This window comes from Triturus cristatus, chromosome 12 (assembly GCF_964204655.1).
Source record: "Triturus cristatus chromosome 12, aTriCri1.1, whole genome shotgun sequence".
Classification (NCBI taxonomy): Eukaryota; Metazoa; Chordata; class Amphibia; order Caudata; family Salamandridae; genus Triturus; species Triturus cristatus.
Window position 1 is genome coordinate 20035224 of NC_140595.1, and position 16767 is coordinate 20051990.

Here is a 16767-nt window from a genome sequence, read left to right on the forward strand (position 1 = left end):
TTGATGTCCGGACCCTTGCGCCCGGAGGGGCGGAGAGGCCGGGTAGGGAGCGGCCAGACGCCCAGCGGGAGAGGCGCCAGGCCCCAGAGAGCTGTGGGGCGATCGCACCTAGGTGTGGAAGGACGGTTGGGGGTCCCATCGATACTGCCCTCCGCCGGGAGTGGGAAGGGTTCACGTGGTATCCCCCGGGCCAGGGGTTGGCGCCTCGATGTCGGGCCTCGCTGGGACAGAGGCCGGGTGAAGCGGGGTCACGCAGGTGGTCACGTGGAGTGACGTATAATCCAAAATGGAGGAGCCCCGAGGTGCATGGGACCTCGTGCGGCTTAGCGAGGGGGAACAGGACCACGCCACGAGGCCGGCTCCCACATGCGTCCCCCCCAGCTGAAGGTAGGGAGAGTCACCCATCTCCTTGGGGGTTCTCCTCGCCGAGGCGGAAGAATCTGGACAGGCCGTCAGCATTGGCGTGGTCGTTGCCGGGCCGGTGTTCCACAGTGAAGTCCATCCCTTGCAGCGAGATGGACCATCGCAGCAACTTGGGGTTCTCGCCCCGCATTTGCATGAGCCACCGCAAGGGCCGGTGGTCAGTTTGAACCCTGAAGTGGGTGCTGAAAAGGTAGGGCCGGAGCTTCTTGAGGGCCCATACCACGGCGAAGGCCTCCCGCTCGATGGTGCTCCACCTCTGTTCTCGCGGCAGCAGTCGGCGGCTGATAAAGGCCACAGGTCGGTCGAGGCCCTCGGTGTCCATCTGGGAGAGGACCGCCCCGACCCCGTACTCCGAGGCCTCGGTCTGGACTACAAATTCCTTGCTGTAGTCAGGGGCCTGTAGCACAGGGGCAGCGCACATGGCCGCCTTGAGGGCCTCAAAAGCGGTTTGACAGCGGGGCGTCCAGTGCACCGCCTTGGGCTGTTTCTTGGAAGTGAGCTCCGTAAGGGGCCCCACAATGCTGCCATAATCCTTAATGAAGCGTCGGTAGTAGCCTGTGAGGCCTAAGAAGGCCCGGACAGCGGTTTGGGTTGCGGGGGGCTCCCACGCCTGGATGGCGTCGACCTTCAACTGGAGGGGCGCCACCTGGCCACTCCCCACCTGGTGGCCCAGATAGGTCACAGATCCTTGACCGATCTGGCATTTACTGGCCTTGATTGTGAGCCCGGCTTTTTGGAGAGCGGCCAGGACTTCCCCGAGGTGTCCTAGGTGCGCGGCCCAGTGGTCGCTGAAGACTGCAATGTCGTCGAGGTAGGCCGCGCTGAAGGCTTCTAGTCCGGCCAGGACCTTGTTCACTAGCCGCTGAAAGGTCACTGGGGCGTTCTTCATACCGAAGGGCATTACCCGAAAGTGGTAGTGCCCATCGGGGGTGGAAAAGGCGGATCGTTCCTGGGCGCCGGGAGTGAGCTTGATCTGCCCGTACCCAGCGGTGAGATCAAAGGTGCTTAGGTAGCGGGCGGCCCCTAAGCGATCGATCAGCTCGTCTGCTCGTGGCAAGGGGTGGGCATCGGTCTTGGTGACTGCGTTCAGGCCCCGGTATTCGACACAAAATCTGAGTTCCGGGGCAGTGCCGGGGGTGGCGGCCTTCGGCACCAAGACTACCGGGCTGGCCCACGGGCTGTCTGATGGCTCGATGACTCCGAGGGCGAGCATCTTGGAGACCTCGGTCTGTATGCAGGCTCGGACTCGGTCAGGTACTCTGTAAGCGCGGTGTCGCACAGGGGGGCTGTCCCCAGTATCCACGTCGTGGACGCACCAGGGGGTCACCCCGGGCGTGAGAGAGAAGAGGGCAGCGAAGGGTTGCAGCAGCTTCTGGCAGTCATGGCGCTGTTCTGGTGTCAGGGTGGCGGATAGGCGGACGCCCTCCAAGGAGCCGTCTTGGCCCGAGGACCCCAGGAGGTCTGGTAGGGGCTCGGAGTCACTTTCGCCCCCATCGTCGGTAGCCAGCAGCAGGCTTAGTTCAGTTCGGGCAAAGTGGGGCTTGAGCCGGTTGGCATGCAGGACCCGGAGGGGGTTCCTCGGGGACTCCATGTCGACCAGGTACGTGACGGGGCTCTTCCTCTCAACTACCTTGAAGGGCCCGGTCCACTTGTCCTGCAGGGCGCAGGGGTCCACGGGTGACATGACCCAGACTTGCTGGCCCGGCTCGAACTCGATGGTCGAGGCATTTTCGTCATACCAGCGTTTCATGTCTTCTTGGCTGGCTTCGAGGTTGACTTCTGCCAGGGCCCGGAACTTCCGAGTCTGGTTCCGCAGGGTCAGGAGGTACCGGTAGACGTCGGGAGGGGCATCTTGGACTTGCGCCTCCCAGCCCTCCTTGACCAGGCTGAGGGGCCCTCGGACGGGGTGCCCATACAATAGTTCGAAGGGGCTGAAGCCCAGGGATTTCTGTGGTACCTCCCGATAGGCGAACAGGAGGCAGGGTAGCAGGACATCCCATCTCCTCCTCAGGGGCTCTTCCAGGCCCTTGATCATCCCCTTCAGGGTTCTGTTGAACCGCTCGACCAGCCCGTTCCCCTGGGGGTGGTAAGGGGTGGTGAACTTATAGGTGACCCCACATTGTTGCCAGAGGGATCTCATGTACTTGGAAATAAAGTTCGTACCCCTGTCGCTCACCACTTCTCAGGGGAACCCCACCCTGGAGAAGATGCCCATCAGGGCCCGGCCCACCACTGGAGCTGTCACGGTGCGGAGTGGGATGGCCTCGGGGTATCGGGTGGCGTGGTCGACCAGTACTAGGATGAAGCGGTGTCCCAGGGCGGTTCGGGGGTCGAGGGGCCCCACGATATCGATCCCCACTCGTTCGAACGGGGTGTGGACGGCTGGAAATGGTTGTAGGGGGGCTTTCACTCGACCCCCAGTCTTCCCGCTAGCCTGGCAGGTCGGGCAGGACCGGCAGTGATGGTCCACGTCTCTTCTCATTCGGGGCCAATAGAAATGGGTCACTAGGCGGCTGTAAGTTTTGTCCCGCCCGAGGTGTCCGGCGAGGGGCACGTCATGTGCAAGGTTCAGGAGGAACTCTCGAAATCGGAGGGGGACCACCAGCACCCGGCCGGCCCCTAGTTCGGCGACTTTCTGCTCGCTATACAATAAGTCATTGTCCCAATAGACCCAGTGGGTTCCTGTGGGGTCCCCCGCAGCCTGGGCAGCCGCTTGCTGTCGGGCCCCCTCGAGGGACGGGCAGGCCTTCTGCTCTTGCTGGAATTGTTCGCGGGTGGGGCCCCCGTCGGGGCGCCACTGGGCCAGCTCGGGGATCTCGCTGAGGGAGGCTGCCTCGTCGGGAGAAAGTTCGGATGGCCCGGCCTCCTCATCAGGTTCCTCCGTGCCGGAGGAGGGTGATAGTTCGGGGCCCGTCGGCTTGTCGGGGGCCGTGGCAGCGGCTGGTTGGGCGGTCATGGACCGGGTGGTGGCGCAGGCCCACTCGGGCAGTCCTAGCATCCCCAGATGCTCTCGGCGTTCCACCTGGCCCCAGGGTGAGCTCTCTAGGTCATTCCCCAGGAGGCAGTCCACTGGGGCGTCGTCGCGGACAGTTACTTTTAGGGTGCCGGACACTCCTCCCCACTCGAAGGGGATCCTGGCCATCCGGCACATGCTCTCGGTGTTGTCCGCGGTCCGGACAGGGCATAGGACATGCGGCAGGATTTGTTCGGGGGTCACCAGGTGGCAGCGGACAGCGGTCACACTGGCCCCAGTGTCCCGGAGGGCCTCGGCCCGTCGTCCATTGATGGTGACCCACTGTTGGTACTTCTGGGTGTTGCTTGGGATGGCAGCTCGGGGCACCATTTCTCGGGAGCCCAGGCATACAAGCGACATGGCAGCTGGTTCCCACTCGGGGGACCCGTCGTCATGGTTTTCCTCCGCGTCTTCTCCCTCCCCCAGGGCTGCGGCGGCTATTTGTCGGGGAGGGGGCCCAGCGGTCCCGTTCCGTCGGTTCACGGGGCAGGCCGGGTCGCTCGCATAGTGGCCGGTCTGCTGACAGCCGAAGCAGGTCACTGTCGGTCGTGGTCCAGGCCGTGCGATAGGAGTCCCCCTTCGGCCCAGGGTCGGGGAAGTGTGGTTGGTGGCTTGGCCTCGTGGCGGGCTTCTGGGCGGCCCGGCCGGGAATTCTCGACTGCGGTGGGACCCCCCTCCTCCGCCTCGCTGGCGGGGAGGTCCCGCGGTACTCCGTTGGTAGTCCCCCACTGGGTTCCGGGGGACCCGGGTGTTGACCCATCGATCTGCTTCGGCGGCGAGTTTCCGGGGCTCGGTCAGTTTACTGTCCAGGAGGTGTTGCCTTAGTTCAACAAAGCAGTTGTTGGCGAGGTTTTCCCAGACAATGAGGTCGAACAGTTCGTTGTATGAGGTGACCTTGCTTCCTTTTATCCATCCTTCCAACGCTCGGCTGAAGAAGTCCACGTATTCGACCCATGTGGTACCGGGGAGCTTCTTGCAGTCCCGGAAGCGCTGCCGGTACATCTCGGCTGATAGTCCGTAGCGTGTGAGTAGGGCTTCTTTCATGTGGTCGTATGATGTCATCACCGCGTCGGGGAGCTGCAGCAGGGTATCCGGGCCCTCGCTGAGGAACCTCCCCCATAGGCCGGCACCCCAATCCTTCCGGGGTACCCGATGGGAGGTCATGGCTACTTCGTACGCTCGGAACCATTGCTGGGTGTCGTCATTTTTATAGTACTCCTTGACGACATCCTTGGGGATGTGAACCTTTGGCTCGGTCAGGGGCAGAGCGTCCCGGGCTCCGGGGTTGCTGGTCTCCCCCGTTTTAGCTTTTAGTTCAAGTTCTTTAAGGCTCCTCTCGTGCTCGAGGGTTAGCCGTCTCTCCTCTAGTTCCCGATGCCGTTTTTTTTCCTCGATTTCCTCTTGCAGCCGTAGTTGCTCCAAGGCTATTTTCTTCTCCGCCAGTAGGAGCTCACCGTCCAGCCGGAGTCGGGCGAGGTCCATTTCGTGTGTCCGGACCCTCTCCCGTTCTCGCATTTCTTCGTGGGAAAGGCTGGTTTCTGGGACGGTTCGCCCCCCATCTGTCGGGGTTGGGGTCGGCAGGTTTCCGTCCCGGGCCGAGGTCCCTTCGGCTCGGGGTGGAGTGGTTTCGGGTTCTGTCCAGGCTTTCAGGGCTTTCTGCATTTCTTCCTTGGTGCCCAATCCTGTGGTTGGGATCCCTTTGTCCTTGCAGAATTGTTTCAGTTCTTTGTGGGTGTATTCTTTCAACCTTTCCGGCTGGAAGGTTGCGGCCACGGTTGCCTCTTGGCCTTCCATGGTTCCCTTTTCTTTTCCGTCTGGTTAGGTAGTGGGTGCGTTACTTGCCTGTACGATTGCGTCTGGCTCGGATCCCGTCGCTGGCCACCAAATGTTGGAGGGAGGACCACCGGGGAGTCGGGGAGACTATTCCGGGGCACCTTCCTACCGCAAAGGTATAGCCGAGCGCCGTTGAGAAGCCCCCTTCGGGGAGGTCCTTCTCCTATGATCGTACTAGGCCCAGTAACACCACCACACAGGACTCAATATCAGTTGCTTGACTTGGTTCTTTATCAGAAGTAATACGTTCAATATTTACAGTGGGATCGAGGGATCCAGTAAGAGTCTCAATGTCTGTTAGAGGGATAGAGTAGCGGGACAGTCTTAGTACCAACCAGGTACGGGAGGGCTCTGCGCCAGACCTTGAGTGCTGATCTCAGAGCGGCTCGGACGTGGGGAGCCGCGACGGCGTCTGCAGGGCTCGGGTGGTAGTTCCGCTTGGGTCGAGCCGCGACACAGTCAGCAGGGCTCCGGTGGTAGGTCCGCTTCGGTCGAGCCGCGACGAGGTCAGCTGGGCTCTGATGGTAAGGTTCAACAAGGTCGGGCCGCGTCAGCGTCAGCAGGGCCTCAAAGGTTCGTGAAGGTCTTTAAGCACGGTGGAGCCGCGACGTCGTCAGCAGGGCTCAGAGTGTGGGTTCAGGATGAGTCTTCTTCCGTAGGGTCAGCCGCGATCCGATCAGCAGGGCTCTTGACCCTGGGATACAACTGTTGTCCTGTTGTCGGGTCGCCCCAGATATAGGACTGGAGCCCTTTGATGTCCAGACCCTTGCGCCCGGAGGGGCGGAGAGGCCGGGTAGGGAGCGGCCAGACGCCCAGCGGGAGAGGCGCCAGGCCCCAGAGAGCTGTGGGGCGATCGCACCTAGGTGTGGAAGGATGGTTGGGGGTCCCATCGATACTGCCCTCTGCCGGGAGTGGGAAGGGTTCACGTGGTATCCCCCGGGCCAGGGGTTGGCGCCTCGATGTCGGGCCTCGCTGGGACAGAGGCCGGGTGAAGCGGGGTCACGCAGGTGGTCACGTGGAGTGAAGTATAATCCAAAATGGAGGAGCCCCGAGGTGCATGGGACCTCGTGCGGCTTAGCGAGGGGGAACAGGACCACGCCACGAGGCCGGCTCCCACAGGGAGGTAGAAGCCTGGATAACCAGGCTCTCAGGGGTAGGGTGTTGGGACAGAAAACTGGGGTCGCCCGGAGCAGGGCGGTGGCGCCTGGCGATGTTCCTGTCCACAGGAGGGACTGTGGAGGGCTTGGACCAGGTGCCCTGCAGAACGTCAATGAGGGCCTCATTGAATTGCAGCAGAGGCTCAGTGGAGCTTGCTGCAGACTGAAGCACCTTAGTGAGGACGTTAGTCCTCACAGCCACGGCAGGTAGCTCGAGCCCAAGGGCTGCGGCCGCTTTGCGCAGCACCACAGAGAAAGCAGCACCCTCCTCCGAAGCCACAGTCGGAGGAGAGATGAATCCAGTGTCTGGAGAGGTATCCAGACCACTGGCCTCCCCCAGTTCATCTGCCCAGTCCTGTGACAGCTGAGCCTGAACGGCCATAGGATCCTCGGATCCCTCCCATTCGCCCCCGTCATCCGATTCCTGATATGCAGGAGGAAGGATCGGAGCCGGACGATAGACATAATGTGTCTCTAACGGCGCCGTACGTGGCGTCCATCGACGCCGTAACGGCGCCGGACCCGGAGCGGGGCTGAACTGGGGCTCGACGCCGAGCGGAGCCGGCGTCGGAGGTGGTACCGGTGTTGACGCCTGTTGACGGTTTGTATTCCCACCCCAAAGAGTGCAACTGTAGGGAAAGTGTTGGATAGCGGGGGTACAAATTACAATTCTGACTCCAAAAAGTGCAACAGTAAGGAAAGTGTTGGATAGCGGAAGGGTAAAAATGACTATTCCAACCCCACTGAGTGCAACAGTAGGATAAGTGTTAGATAGCTGAGGGGTAAAAATTACTATTCCCACTCCACTGAGTGCAACAGTATGGAAAGTGTTGGAAAGCGAAGGGGTAAGAATTACTATTCCAACTCCAGTGAGTGCAATAGTAGGGAAAGTGTTAGATAGCAGCGGGGTGACATTTACTATTCCCACTCCAATGGAATGTACAGAGCCCTCCCAGTCCTCCAGGCTCAGGTTTCACGTGGCATCCTTCACCTTTGACGCTCACTTTGCATTCACCTGGTCCTGAAGAAAGCCCTTTTAATATCCTTCACGGGCTGAAACATGTAGACCGCCACACATAGCCAACTGAACGGTAATAGCTCCAGATTAGTTGCATCACTCATTTTGGTTTTAAACATATCCTGAGCCGCCAACATTAAAATTTAGGACAAGGATTCTCAGAGATATTTTTAACTGTAAAATATCACCTCACATCACACCTTATGCACCACACCAGCTCTGCTGTAATCAGGCGTCGTAGCACAACCGAGGGGCATTCGGCCACCCGGTTGGGACCCCAATGATGAAGCATGACACCAACCAGGTTGGTGTGTGAGGGGGTCATTTAAAAGCACCTAATGGGTCCATGTCCACACTACATACAGTGATTAATTTACACACACATAGTGGATCCGTCCACATTCTTTAAGTTTAATATCTATTTGGGGAACAGGATGCACCCTCTGCCCTATCCCTTGCTCTCCCCTTGATTTCTTCTAGTATTTTTGTCGGCATATTTCAGCCTAATGCCCTCCTCCAGAGGTGTAGCAGCTTCCTTCTGGGCCTACTTGTAAGTGCTACTGCTCGATGTGCTGAAAAGTGTAAAGAAGGTGAAAGAGTTGGTTCCTCAAATGTTACGAACAACTCTTTGGCGCACACTCGAAAAGACGGTGAGGGTACATCTCTGGATGTGACAGGGGAAGGAGCCCTACACCACAGAAAATTAATAACGGCTTAAGACAGTATCTGCCCTAGGACAGTGTCTACCTCTCAGCAGCACCTTTAACAGAACAGCTTTAGTTCTTCCCTGCAAGCATCAACACCTCACAGCAGCACTTTCAACAGTTTCTATACTTCACTGCAACCTTTTCAATAGAACGGTTTCTGTTCTTCACTGCAGCCCTCTCAACAGTATCTATACTTCACTTCAAACCTTTCAACAGTATCTATACTTCACTGAAGCCCTTTCAATAGAACAGTAGCTTTACTTCACTGGAATAATTTCAATAGAACAGTATCTTTACTTCATTTCAACCATTTCAACAGTATCTTTACTTCACTGCAACCATTTCAACAGTAGCTATACTTCACTGCAACCCTTTCAACAGAATCTATACTTCATAGCAACCCTTTCAATAGTATCTATACTTCACTGCAACCCATTCAACAGTATCTATACTTCACTGCAACCCTTTCAATAGAACAGTATCTGTTCTTCACTGCAACCCTTTCAACAGTAGCTATACTTCACTGCAACCCTTTCAACAGTATCTATACTTCACTGTAAACCCTTTCAACTATGTATACTTCACTGCAACACTTACAACAGTTCAGTATCAGTGGTTCACTGCAAGCTCTCAACTGTATCAACACTTCATTGCAGCCCTTTCAACAGTAGCTATACTTCACTGCAACCCTTTCAACAGCATCGTTACTTCACTGCAACCCTTTCAATAGAACAGTAGCTATACTTCACTGTAACCCTTTCAACAGTATCTTTACTTCACAGCAACCCTTTCAATAATATCTATATCTCACTGCAACCCACTCAACAGTATCTATACTTCACTGCAAGCCTTTAAATACAACAGTATCTGTTCTTCACTACAACCCTTTTAACAGTAGCTATACTTCACTGGAACCCTTTCAACAGTATCTATACTTCACTGTAAACCTTTTCAACAATCTATACTTCACTGCAACACTAACAACTGTTCAGTATTGGTGCTTCACTGCAAGCTTTCAACGGTATCAACACTTCATTGCAGTCCTTTCAACAGTATCTATACTTCACTGCAACCCTTTCAATACAACAGTAGCGATACTTCACTGCAACCCTTTCAACAGTATCTATACTTCACATCAACCCTCTCAATAGTATCAATACTTCACTGCAACCAATTCAACAGTATCTATACTTCACTGGAATAATTTCAATAGAACAGTATCTGTTCTTCACTGCAACCCTTTCAACAGTAGCTATACTTCACTGCAACCCTTTCAACAGTACCTATACTTCATAGCAACCCTTTCAGTAGTATCTATACTTCACTGCAACACTTACAACAGTTCAGTATCGGTGTTTCACTGCAAGCTTTCAATGGTATCAAAACTTCATTGCAGCCCTTTCAACAGTATCTATACTTTTCTGTAAACCCTTTCAACAGTATCTGTACTTCACTGCCACACTTACAACAGTTCAGTATCGGTCCTTCCCTAAAACCTTTCAACAGTATCAACACTTCACAGCAGCACTTTCAACAGAATCTATACTTCACTGCACTCCTTTCAATAGAACAGTAGCTATACTTCACTGCAACCCTTTCAACAGTATCTATACTTCACTGCAACCCATTCAACAGTATCTATACTTCACTGCAACCCTTTCAATACAACAGTATCTGTTCTTCACTGCAACCCTTTCAACAGTAGCTATACTTCACTGTAAACCCATTCAACTATCTATACTTCACTGCAACACTTAGAACAGTTCAGTATCAGTGCTTCACTGCAAGCTTTCAACTGTATCAACACTTCACTGCAACCCGTTCAACAGTATATTTACTTCACTGCAACCCTTTCAATAGAACAGTAGCTATACTTCACTGGAACCCTTTCAACAGTATCTATATCTCACAGAAACCCTTTCAATAGTATCTATACTTCACTGCAACCCATTCAACAGTATCTATACTTCACTGCAATCCTTTCAATATAACAGTATCTGTTCTTCACTGCAACCCTTTCAACAGTAGCTATTCTTGTGGGATTGGATCAAATCCTTCTTGGCAAATAGAACACAGCAAGTGTGGCTGCCGCCATTCTCTTCCACACAGAGAAGCATGACCACGAGCGTCCCTCAGGGCTCAGCCCTGAGCCCCCCACTTTTTAACGTCTATGTGACGCCGCTAATCTATCGCAAAAATAACAATTGATGGACAGAATGCAGAACAATGTCATACATTCACCCCAGTACAGAGATCTGGGCCTAAATCCATCGTTTTTTTGCTCACCATGCCATTCCAGTTTGAACCCAGCCATATGCAAATCAGTCTTGACCCTGTGCCCCATGGGAACAGTCCAGCCCGAACTGCCAAGCCAGGTCCTCCCTGGACTGGAAACAAGCATCCTAGGACCGGTTTCGGGCTTTCAGCCCTCATCAGCCAGGATAGCCTGATTCCAGTGGCATGGAGAGCAAGGGACTCACGTCTGAGCATACCCTTCCCACTCGGGGTGACAAATGCAAAAATAACAATTGATGGACAGAATGCAGAACAATGTCATACATTCACCCCAGTACAGAGATCTGGGCCTAAATCCATCGTTTTTTTGCTCACCATGCCATTCCAGTTTGAACCCAGCCATATGCAAATCAGTCTTGACCCTGTGCCCCATGGGAACAGTCCAGCCCGAACTGCCAAGCCAGGTCCTCCCTGGACTGGAAACAAGCATCCTAGGACCGGTTTCGGGCTTTCAGCCCTCATCAGCCAGGATAGCCTGATTCCAGTGGCATGGAGAGCAAGGGACTCACGTCTGAGCATACCCTTCCCACTCGGGGTGACAAATGCAAAAATAACAATTGATGGACAGAATGCAGAACAATGTCATACATTCACCCCAGTACAGAGATCTGGGCCTAAATCCATCGTTTTTCTGCTCACCATGCCATTCCAGTTTGAACCCAGCCATATGCAAATCAGTCTTGACCCTGTGCCCCATGGGAACAGTCCAGCCCGAACTGCCAAGCCAGGTCCTCCCTGGACTGGAAACAAGCATCCTAGGACCGGTTTCGGGCTTTCAGCCCTCATCAGCCAGGATAGCCTGATTCCAGTGGCATGGAGAGCAAGGGACTCACGTCTAAGCATACCCTTCCCACTCGGGGTGACAAATGCAAAAATAACAATTGATGGACAGAATGCAGAACAATGTCATACATTCACCCCAGTACAGAGATCTGGGCCTAAATCCATCGTTTTTTTGCTCACCATGCCATTCCAGTTTGAACCCAGCCATATGCAAATCAGTCTTGACCCTGTGCCCCATGGGAACAGTCCAGCCCGAACTGCCAAGCCAGGTCCTCCCTGGACTGGAAACAAGCATCCTAGGACCGGTTTCGGGCTTTCAGCCCTCATCAGCCAGGATAGCCTGATTCCAGTGGCATGGAGAGCAAGGGACTCACGTCTGAGCATACCCTTCCCACTCGGGGTGACAAATGCAAAAATAACAATTGATGGACAGAATGCAGAACAATGTCATACATTCACCCCAGTACAGAGATCTGGGCCTAAATCCATCGTTTTTTTGCTCACCATGCCATTCCAGTTTGAACCCAGCCATATGCAAATCAGTCTTGACCCTGTGCCCCATGGGAACAGTCCAGCCCGAACTGCCAAGCCAGGTCCTCCCTGGACTGGAAACAAGCATCCTAGGACCGGTTTCGGGCTTTCAGCCCTCATCAGCCAGGATAGCCTGATTCCAGTGGCATGGAGAGCAAGGGACTCACGTCTGAGCATACCCTTCCCACTCGGGGTGACAAATGCAAAAATAACAATTGATGGACAGAATGCAGAACAATGTCATACATTCACCCCAGTACAGAGATCTGGGCCTAAATCCATCGTTTTTTTGCTCACCATGCCATTCCAGTTTGAACCCAGCCATATGCAAATCAGTCTTGACCCTGTGCCCCATGGGAACAGTCCAGCCCGAACTGCCAAGCCAGGTCCTCCCTGGACTGGAAACAAGCATCCTAGGACCGGTTTCGGGCTTTCAGCCCTCATCAGCCAGGATAGCCTGATTCCAGTGGCATGGAGAGCAAGGGACTCACGTCTGAGCATACCCTTCCCACTCGGGGTGACAAATGCAAAAATAACAATTGATGGACAGAATGCAGAACAATGTCATACATTCACCCCAGTACAGAGATCTGGGCCTAAATCCATCGTTTTTTTGCTCACCATGCCATTCCAGTTTGAACCCAGCCATATGCAAATCAGTCTTGACCCTGTGCCCCATGGGAACAGTCCAGCCCGAACTGCCAAGCCAGGTCCTCCCTGGACTGGAAACAAGCATCCTAGGACCGGTTTCGGGCTTTCAGCCCTCATCAGCCAGGATAGCCTGATTCCAGTGGCATGGAGAGCAAGGGACTCACGTCTGAGCATACCCTTCCCACTCGGGGTGACAAATGCAAAAATAACAATTGATGGACAGAATGCAGAACAATGTCATACATTCACCCCAGTACAGAGATCTGGGCCTAAATCCATCGTTTTTTTGCTCACCATGCCATTCCAGTTTGAACCCAGCCATATGCAAATCAGTCTTGACCCTGTGCCCCATGGGAACAGTCCAGCCCGAACTGCCAAGCCAGGTCCTCCCTGGACTGGAAACAAGCATCCTAGGACCGGTTTCGGGCTTTCAGCCCTCATCAGCCAGGATAGCCTGATTCCACAGGAACACAGGGTCAAGACTGATTTGCATATGGCCATGTCTAAACTGGGGTGGTGTAGTGGGCAAAAGAACGATGGATTTAACCCAGATCTTTTGACTGGGGGAGAATGTATGCATTGTCAGCATTCCGTCCATCATTTGTTTGTTGTAACGCTTTTCGCCCTAAGTGGGATGGGTATTCCCAGACGTGGGACCCGTGCTCACTACGCCACTGGAGTCAAGCTATCCTGGCTGATGACGGCTGATAGCCAGAAACCGGTCCTAGGATGCTTGATTCCGGTCCAGGGAAGACATGGCTTGGCAGTTCGGGCTGGACTGTTCCCATGAGGCACAGGGTCAAGACTGATTTGCATATGGCCATGTCTAAACTGGGGTGGTGTAGTGGGCAAAAGAACGATGGATTTAACCCAGATCTTTTGACTGGGGGAGAATGTATGCATTGTCAGCATTCCGTCCATCATTTGTTTGTTGTAACGCTTTTCGCCCTAAGTGGGATGGGTATTCCCAGACGTGGGACCCGTGCTCACTACGCCACTGGAGTCAAGCTATCCTGGCTGATGACGGCTGATAGCCAGAAACCGGTCCTAGGATGCTTGATTCCGGTCCAGGGAAGACATGGCTTGGCAGTTCGGGCTGGACTGTTCCCATGAGGCACAGGGTCAAGACTGATTTGCATATGGCCATGTCTAAACTGGGGTGGTGTAGTGGGCAAAAGAACGATGGATTTAACCCAGATCTTTTGACTGGGGGAGAATGTATGCATTGTCAGCATTCCGTCCATCATTTGTTTGTTGTAACGCTTTTCGCCCTAAGTGGGATGGGTATTCCCAGACGTGGGACCCGTGCTCACTACGCCACTGGAGTCAAGCTATCCTGGCTGATGACGGCTGATAGCCAGAAACCGGTCCTAGGATGCTTGATTCCGGTCCAGGGAAGACATGGCTTGGCAGTTCGGGCTGGACTGTTCCCATGAGGCACAGGGTCAAGACTGATTTGCATATGGCCATGTGTAAACTGGGGTGGTGTAGTGGGCAAAAGAACGATGGATTTAACCCAGATCTTTTGACTGGGGGAGAATGTATGCATTGTCAGCATTCCGTCCATCATTTGTTTGTTGTAACGCTTTTCGCCCTAAGTGGGATGGGTATTCCCAGACGTGGGACCCGTGCTCACTACGCCACTGGAGTCAAGCTATCCTGGCTGATGACGGCTGATAGCCAGAAACCGGTCCTAGGATGCTTGATTCCGGTCCAGGGAAGACATGGCTTGGCAGTTCGGGCTGGACTGTTCCCATGAGGCACAGGGTCAAGACTGATTTGCATATGGCCATGTCTAAACTGGGGTGGTGTAGTGGGCAAAAGAACGATGGATTTAACCCAGATCTTTTGACTGGGGGAGAATGTATGCATTGTCAGCATTCCGTCCATCATTTGTTTGTTGTAACGCTAATCTATCTGGCAGAAGGGTTGGGTGCTAAAATCACAGCATATGCTGATGATATCCAGCTTCTCTTCACATGGAAGAAAAATGATGTATCCCCTGATTTAGTTAAAAACTGCCTGACTGAAGTTTTGAAATGGTTAGCGCTGGCCCAACTCAAATGCAATGAGGATAAGTCTGAGGTACTCCTCTACAGATCCTTCCCGCTGCATTTTTGGGATGACCTGTGGCCTGAGGGTTATGCCAATGCCAAAGTCTATGGGAAGTCCAGTTAAACACTTGGGGGTCTGGTTCAGTGAGGACCTCAGATTCCTACCACAGATTAATAAACTGGCGGGAGTGTGCTTCGGCACACTGAAACTCCTCAATACATTTTTGCCACTACTGCCTAAAGTTTCAAAAGAAATGGTGACCCGTGCTCTCATTCTCTCGCGGTTAGAATATGTCAATGCCCTTTACATCGGTCTTCCTGGCTACCAGCTAAAAAAGCTACAGACCGTCCAGAATGCGGCCGCTAGAATGCTACTGGGTATTCCGGGTAGGCCCAGCACTAAGCAACTTCTCCGAGATTTGCACTGGCTTACGGTTGACCAGCGTGTTCTGTTTAAGGCTCTTACCATTGCTCACGGTGGCCTTTACAAATCAGGGCCCATGTATCTCAGGAGACGCTTTGACTTCTATGTACCACCCAGACACCTATGCTCCACGGGGCAATGCCTTGCTGTTATTCCTCGTTACCGCCTCGTTAGAATGGGAGATAGCTCCCTCTCTGTCAGGGCGGCTAAGGCCTGGAACAGTCTGCCCTTTGAGCTTAGGAACAACTATGACCTTAGGCTGTTTAAAAAGCAGTTACAAACCTTGCTTTTTAATTAATCATCCAGTCGTGGCATTCACCACCCTGTCTCCTCTGAATTGGCTTTTGCGCCAGGACACTTCCGAGTATCCGTGCGCGCTACAAATGGTGGATAACATATACTTCACTGGAACCCTTTCAACAGTATCTATTCTTTACTGTAAACCCTTTCAACTATCTATACTTCACTGCAACACTTACAATAGTTCAGTATTGGTGCTTCACTGCAAGCTTTCAACTGTATCAACACTTCATTGCAGCCCTTTCAACAGTATCTATACTTCACTGAAACCCTTCAATAGAACAGTAAGAACAATTGTTACTTACCTCTAAACAGGTGGTTCTCCAGTATTGGTGTCTTTCATAGATTCACATGCTTGAATATTCCCCGTCGTCGGAGTGGGAGTCCCACGGTAAATAATATAGCAATATATAGAGCCATAATATATATATATATACATATACATAAGTAATCATATAAAACAGAGATATAAGTAAGTAATAACATCAAAAATGTCCCTATATGAAATTTCCATAGAGATACATGGAAAGAGAAAAAAGACATTCGTAGTCTATCTCTGTCATTATGTTAGTCCAAACTACGGCCAATCAGGCGCCAGCTCCTCTCTAGAACCTTCTCCTCAGAGCTTCTCACCTCAGATTTTCGCAGCACCAAAGTGACTTTAGAGTGTATGAGGAGAAGAGAGCCTCTGAAGGGGAGGAGGGAGGGTCGAATGTGAATCTATGAAAGACACCAATACTGGAGAACCACCTGTTTACAGGTAAGTAACAATTGTTCTTCTCCAGTATTGGGGTGTCTTTCATGGATTCACATGCTTGAATATAGAATAGCTAGCAGTAACAATCATCATTGTTTCCATGATCACAGAGCCTTGAAATTATAATGACAATAAATCTTCTCATGCATATGACAGTACTGAATAACTGTAATTGTATAAATGCATCATATGTCAATTATAAATGGAAACAATATGGAGGCGGGAGGAAGAGGCTCACCTTATTTAAAAAGATTGCGTAGCACTGCCTGTCCTACTGCAGCGTCCTCTTCGCTTAAAGTTGCCAAGCAGTAGTGCTTAGTAAACGTGTGTCTGGTCGACCACGTAGCTGCTCTGCAGATGTGTTGCAAAGGTACTCCAGCAAATAAGGCAGTCGATGATGATACTGCCCTAGTGGAGTGCGCTCTCACTGAAGACTGTAGGGGTTTGTTTGCCTTTTGGTGGCAGAAAGCAATAGCTGCCGAAATCCATCGAGCAATGGTCGGCTTAGTAACCTGACGTCCCTTATGACAACGTCCATATGCTATAAAAAGTTGATCGGACTTTCGAAACGAACTTGTCCTACTGATGTAGAATTTTAGGCATCGCTTCACGTCCAAAGAGTGCAATCTTTGCTCTGCAGGTGTCTGAGGGTTGGCAAAGAAGGTCTTTAATATTACTGGTTCATTAATATGAAAATCAGTAGGCACCTTGGGTAGGAATGATGGATTGGTGCGTAACACTACAGCATCCGGTTTGAACTGCAGGAACGGAGGTTTGACGGTAAACGCATGAATGTCACTGACACGACGTGAAGACGTTAA